Consider the following 6,847-nt stretch of genomic DNA (forward strand, 5'->3'; position numbering starts at 1 on the left):
TCGACAGCCCATACATCCACACAGAAAAGTCCTAATTGATTGTATTAAACAATGTTAAACTCACTTTGCATGTTGCTTTGCCACTCGATTTGCCACTCGATGTGCCATTCACTTTAAGCATGTGCATTCCCTCTATTACAAACAATCTTTTCATATATGATAATATTGATATACTAATAATTTAAACATAATCATAATCATCTGTTCATGTGGCCTTGAGGACATTTATAGAACATTGTCTTTTTATGCCTATACTATACCACTTTCAACTTGGTGTCCCTACTTTGGGTAAGTCATTGGCAAAACAAGGTATACCACAAAAATTTAAACAAATTCAACATACATAATAGAAATAGTGAAAAATGTACAAACTCACTATATGCACCCACAACATGTCCCCCTAGGGCTCTGTAGTATCACAATGCGCGCGTTGTGAGCTTGTAGGTCACTATTTCGTATTTTAAGTATGTAAGAAAACTAGAATAAACAATTACAAAACAAAGAGCTTATAGACAGATGCCAATGCCATCTTCATTCAAAACTACATCATCGTTTACCACTGTTAATTTGCTTTTAAATTAGTCTATTTTCAGAGGATACAAATTGTAGCCTACTAGAGGGACCTAAATCAAAGGCCTAAGACTTTAGACCTAAGCACATCTGTTTAACAAACAGCATGAGCATCCTGTTCAGAAAAAAGGTAGAACAAAGTTGCAAATAACATTACCTCATAATCCCTTCTGGAAATAATTCATCACCAGGCGAGCAAGCCTTAAATGATTACACACACACACACACACACACACACACACACACACACACACACACACACACACCAACAAGATTCCCATTGCAAATGTTTCATGATGAATGAATTATAGTTTCTGTTGGAATGAAGGTTTTAATTAAGTAAGTAATCAATTAATTAAAAAATAATTATATTGGCAACAAACACCCTGAATGGGAACAGAGAGAGGACAGACTCATACCCAATTTACTAATTAATGCATAACACATTTAGTGGCTCTAACTGCTCCAAAAATCCTCTATTCATTGGAGATCATGATAGAAAACGCATTGTTACCCTTCAACATAATTAAGGGACAGTGCAAATTAAATTCTAATGAGGCGAAAGGCACCCTCTTAACATACATCCTCTCCACCACCCACCCCCAAACCCTTAAAAAACCACTGAAAGCTTGCTCTTGTCAAAGCCTAAATTTAAGGAAGCATTGAGATTGAGAAGACAATAATGAGAGATTGCAAGAGTGCTTTATATGCTGCGGTAGAGGTAGAGAACTTTGAATGGCTGTTCTTCTGGGACCCCTGGGGGGCCAGTCTTCCCAGGACAACAACACTTGTCCCCTGAGAAAGGAGGCTTCTGAGGAGCCTGGAGAGTGAATGGACATGCACTGCAGCGAGGACTGCTGAATGGTCAGAGGTTCTTAAGTGATTAACTGTGTTGTGTTGTGCTGGCCTAGTCCCCAATGCACACAGGCAGGCGTGCATCACAGCCATGTGTGTGCGCGACTGCGCGTGCACACACACACGCACGCACACACACAGACCTGTATCCTTCCACATCTCCCTCTCATTGAGTTATCTTTACTCAGGCTTTGTCTCCATTAATTGGAGCTGATGGGGGACTAATTGGTAGCTTTTTTACAAGACCCGGCACTTAAGCAATAGCGAGCTGAGGTAGGCAGGTATGAGCAGAGTTAATGAGAGGCTTTGCACAAATAAAGGCTTTCAAATGGACCTGTTTTACAGAATGGTAGAAAAGGAAAGTTTAAGATATCTTTTGTGTCCCCCACATCTTTCACTTACAGGTATCTGAAAGGAGTGGGTGAGGGCGCAGGGGGGCACCCAGTGCACAGTGAAATGTTGAGCACTTGTGGAAATAAAAGGATCTGTTCTAAATTGTTTGGGGCCCATCGTTTAGTGTGTCTGTAAATAATGAGAAAGGGCTGCTCCTGAAATGAATGTGGCAAAGTCCTTGAGGACAATAAGAGCCCTCTCATCCCCGGACCACACTGGGTTGTGTTGAACCAATCTGGGATAAAGGTTTGACCCTCCTGCCTTGTTAAGGCTGAGCCGTAGTCTGTGTGCAGAATTGGACCAATTAATAACACATAATTTGAGGTCTATACAAATTCAAATCAGTTAGATAAACCTAAAAGCTACCTGTCTACTACTAAATTTCAAAAGTTCAAGATTGGATTACTAATCTATCATGATGTATCATCCGATTCCCACCTATACACATGGAGGGGGGGATGTATTCATGTTCCTTGAGCTGTCCCAGGATTCTTGTCAAAACAGACAAGGAACATTATGATATTAAAAAAATATATATAATCTAATGTGGTCTTTTAAATTAGTTAACCAGGCTGAGAATCTACATCATGAAGATATGATCCTGACCTTTTGTTTTGTGCTGCTGTTGAGGTATGAATAAACACCATGAAGCTTACACCTGGGAAAAACTGAATCCATTCTCTTCGGATCAAATAGTAATCTCAAAAAGGCAGATGGCTTCTTGGTTAGAGTTGGTGATGATATTATCACACGGAAGGATCAAATTACCTACCTAGGTTCCATCCTGGAGGCCAATCTTTCCGGTGATAAGATGGCCACCAACGTAATCAAAAAAGTCAATCAAAGAACAAGATTCCTCTACAGGATCTCCTCACTGGTCGACAAAAACACCTTGAAGACCTTAACAGGAGCCCTTGTACAAGGTTTCTTTGACTATGCATCCACCTCCTGGTACCACAGCACCTCAAAGGCCCTTAAAACAAGGCTCCAGACCTCCCAAAACAAACTGGTCAGGCTCCTACTTGGCCTCACCCCCCGAACCCACCTCACCCCTGCCCACTTTGACAGGCTGGGATGGCTTAGGGTCGACGACAGAGTACAGCATCTTGCAATGGGTCTGGTCCACAAGATTAGATACACCACCAAGATACCCATGTACCTGTCTAAATACTTCCTTAATGTAAACGAAGTCCACACCCACAACACCAGAGGGAGTGCAACAAACCATGTACAACCCAGATTCGGCACAAACAAGGGACTAAATTCTTTTCGCTCCTATGCGACCAAAATGTGGAACGCCCTACCAACAGTCATTAAGACATGTGAATCCCTTGGCTCCTTCAAAACTGCTCTCAAAGGGCACCTACGGATGGCTGCAATTCGAAACTGGCCTCTGTAAAAGCTGAATTTGTATCTGGATTGTACTATGTTTTTGTATGGACGTGGTGTTGGGTGCCTGCACATATGCACACATGGCATCAACGCATGGTGTTGTGTGCAGGCGCCCTACACTCTGTCTTTGTACTATGGATTGTACTATGTTTTTGTATGGACGTGGTGTTGGGTGCCTGCACATATGCACACATGGCATCAACGCATGGTGTTGTGTGCAGGCGCCCTACACTCTGTCTTTCGTTTTCTTTTCTTTTATCCCCCTGTTCCCCTCACTGTATATATACTTTTTTTCCCTTTTCGCTTCCTATATGATGAATTCCTGTTCTGTTCTTTAACTACATAGAAGTGTCTATTTGTTTGTCTCTAAATGTTTTGATGAATTGAACAATGTGGACCCTGTTGTAAACAAGTGTAAGGCTTAATTGGGTCGTCCACTCACAGTTAACAGTCTTTGTATTGAGTTTGTGCTTGAAATGTACTGTAATTCTGCAAACTGTTAATAAAGATTTCAATCAATCAAAAAGCAAGGCTTTATTTGGCTGAGCACTGGTGTCAACATCTTTACATACCTAGAGATCACCCCAAGAAGATAAACCCCACGCAGGCACAGCCTGATTTACACTTTCAAATATGTACGAACTAATTTGTAATGTTATTCACTGTCTCTGTGAACTATTAACATCAGACAGGCCCCCATTGTTCACTTCCAAAGGAACATTAGCATTCCTATTGTTATGAAAACCCCACATTTCCTCAAAGTCTGACAATTAACTCCCTAATTAAGATCTCTCCACAGAAGAGAGACCTCCACTTTCCCTCTCTAAATCTATTGATGTCTAATTGGATTTCACAATTTGAAAACGGCAATGAAATGCAAGACTGGCAATATAATTTATAGTTTGTTGCCTCTGACAGATTATACATTGATTCAGTTTTGGGAATGTGTAATGTACAGAAGGAGTAAAGGAGAACAAATCTGTGCTATTTTGAAATTGTAAATAGCAGGCAAAGAGAATGAACTCTTTTGAAACTATTTGTCAGTCCTCTAATCATCAGCACTGGCCTGATCCTGCTGTGGCACAGGACAATCCAGAATTTCTTTTTTTACACATATTCATTGGATTTTGATGTTTCAAGGCAGGTGCAGCAGCAGTAGAACTCTTTGGCAGCAGCACTCTGAGTTGCTCATAGGTATACACAACATTAAAAAATTGCCCATATTTCTGGTGATATTGAAATCTTTGAGTCATGATGGTCCAGCACAATTAACTATATGATAAAGGAAAAGAGCGAGAAGGAAAGGTTCAAAGAAAAAGAAAGATGGAAGAGAACTGAAGAGTGGCCAGATCAAAATCCTGTGATAATCGATTATTATGCTGTGTGGTTATAGAGCGTCGCCAGGCCCAGGAAATTATTCCCAATGCATTTTTCCCATAGACTTTTCAAAAAGTATTTATTTAATGACTGTTACGCCGCAGACAAAGCCAACTCGAGTTGTGACAAATCATGAAAATAAACACAATATTTTGGACCAAACAAAGAAGAAAAACAACCAAAAAAGGTGTTGTAACCTGCCGTTTTTTTGTGTTTGTTGTCATGATTTGTCACAACAAGAGTTGGCTTTGTACGACGCTTAAAAGGTCTTTAAATAAATACTTTTTGAAAAGTCTATGAGGAAAATGAACTGAGAATAATTTCCTGGGCCCTGGTAGGGGACTGCGACACGATTTAAGGTCATTTGGGGTAGGGCGGGGCCAGTCATTTGTGTCAGGTTTCTCATTACTCTCTAGTCTTAAGCAACTGTAGGCTTACAAAGGCTAACATTACATCAGTCCAAAAATAACCCTCCAATGTCAGAAAGACGGCAACAGACTGGCTGGTACAACAGGACACATATATGTGAACGCACGCACGCACGCACACACACACACACACACACACACACACACACACACACACACACACACACACACACACACACACACACACACACACACACACACACACACACAGCAGAAAATAATGCCCTGGTTTTGAGTGATACCCTCCAATCTTCACCAGTGGTCTTAATGTGATGCTGCCTAGAGCTTTAGAAGTCAGAAGTGAAGAGCCTTGTTCTCTGTCTTCTCAGCTAATCCACATCCTGTCCTTTCACATCCATGGCCACCAGTGATTTACATTGGAGCCACTGGTGCTCATTGTTGAGGTATTTGCTGAGGATAGACTTTGTACATTAACCCCAAACGTATGATGGTCTGCTCTGCTGGACAATACATCTTTAACATTAAGTTGTTTTGATCGTTACTGTAACTTTTTTCAATATTGTTGTCCAGTGTGTGTGTGTGTGTGTGTGTGTGTGTGTGTGTGTGTGTGTGTGTGTGTGTGTGTGTAACTTATGTCATGTTGTAGTCAATGATTTCTAGTCATCTGGCAGGAAACCACAAGGCAGAATGGAAAGTACCCATAATACTTCCCACGATCATAATTTTAGGGCCTACCCAATAAATTCATTGATGCAGGCATGCAGCGTATTTCATTTTTTAAATATAATTGTGAGTGTACATTCCAGAGACTATTTAGCATCCCTATACCTTTGTTGTCCCACAGTGAAATTCTATTTTATTGGATAGGCCCTGAGAAAAATAAAGGGAACTTAGGGAAGCGCCGGACACTCAGATCGCCTGAAGAAGGTCAATAGACCAATTAGCTTGCTAAATAAATACATTGATTGTGCGCAGATCTGAGTGTGCGGATCGGCTTCCCTTTATTTTTCTCATGTTCCCTTTGTGGCTCCAGCACCTCACTTAAGTTTTTTCAGCGGATGAGCGGTGGTTCTTTTTACATTGGGTAGGCCCTAAAATTAAAATCGTGGGGACTTATTTTGGGTGCTGATTCCACCTTGTGGTTTCCTGCCAGATGACTACAAATCATTGACTACAACATGACCTATTTTACCACCCGCTCCAGACCGGTTTACACAGCGGTTTTGCAACACAGATTTTCCTCCGAGGTGGAAAGCCTGGTGATGCAATTGATTTGATTTTGGTAAAAGATATAGCCTACAAGTAAAATCACCCAGGACCTAGGACAACAACACATCAAAGCGTCATGAAACACTTGTTTCCAAAGTCCACACAGAGAATATATTGGCCTGAATATAAGACTATGTTTTTTAACAGTGGAAATATCCTAAGGAGTAGTAGGCCTACTGGCCAGTGGACACATGGCGTGATCGGACGATATGAGACATGATAAACAACAGAATGAGTAGGAACACAACACATGCATCATAATCATTGTGCACAAGACATGGTCGAAGAACAGAATGAGTGAGAACACAAACATGCATCTCATATCATTGTGCACAGACTGATAATGTAGTTGATGGCCATGCATGGCGTCAAGTGTACTTGTGCTCACTCAGATGAGTGATTCAAGTAACCCATACAGAGTCAAGCAGATAAATGTCAGTCCTATATAATCATATAATCATGTTATTCATAACATTCTCACTATAGGCCTACATAGGCTTTATACCAAAATACATTTGTGAATCCATTTTGAGACTCCTCCTCTGACTCCACTGAGGAAGAGATTTGCCTAAATTCTGTAATGGCAAATTGTTTCAGTCCAC

The sequence above is a fragment of the Protomyctophum bolini genome (assembly GCF_963924005.1).
Source record: "Protomyctophum bolini genome assembly, chromosome: 22".
NCBI classification, from domain to species: domain Eukaryota; kingdom Metazoa; phylum Chordata; class Actinopteri; order Myctophiformes; family Myctophidae; genus Protomyctophum; species Protomyctophum bolini.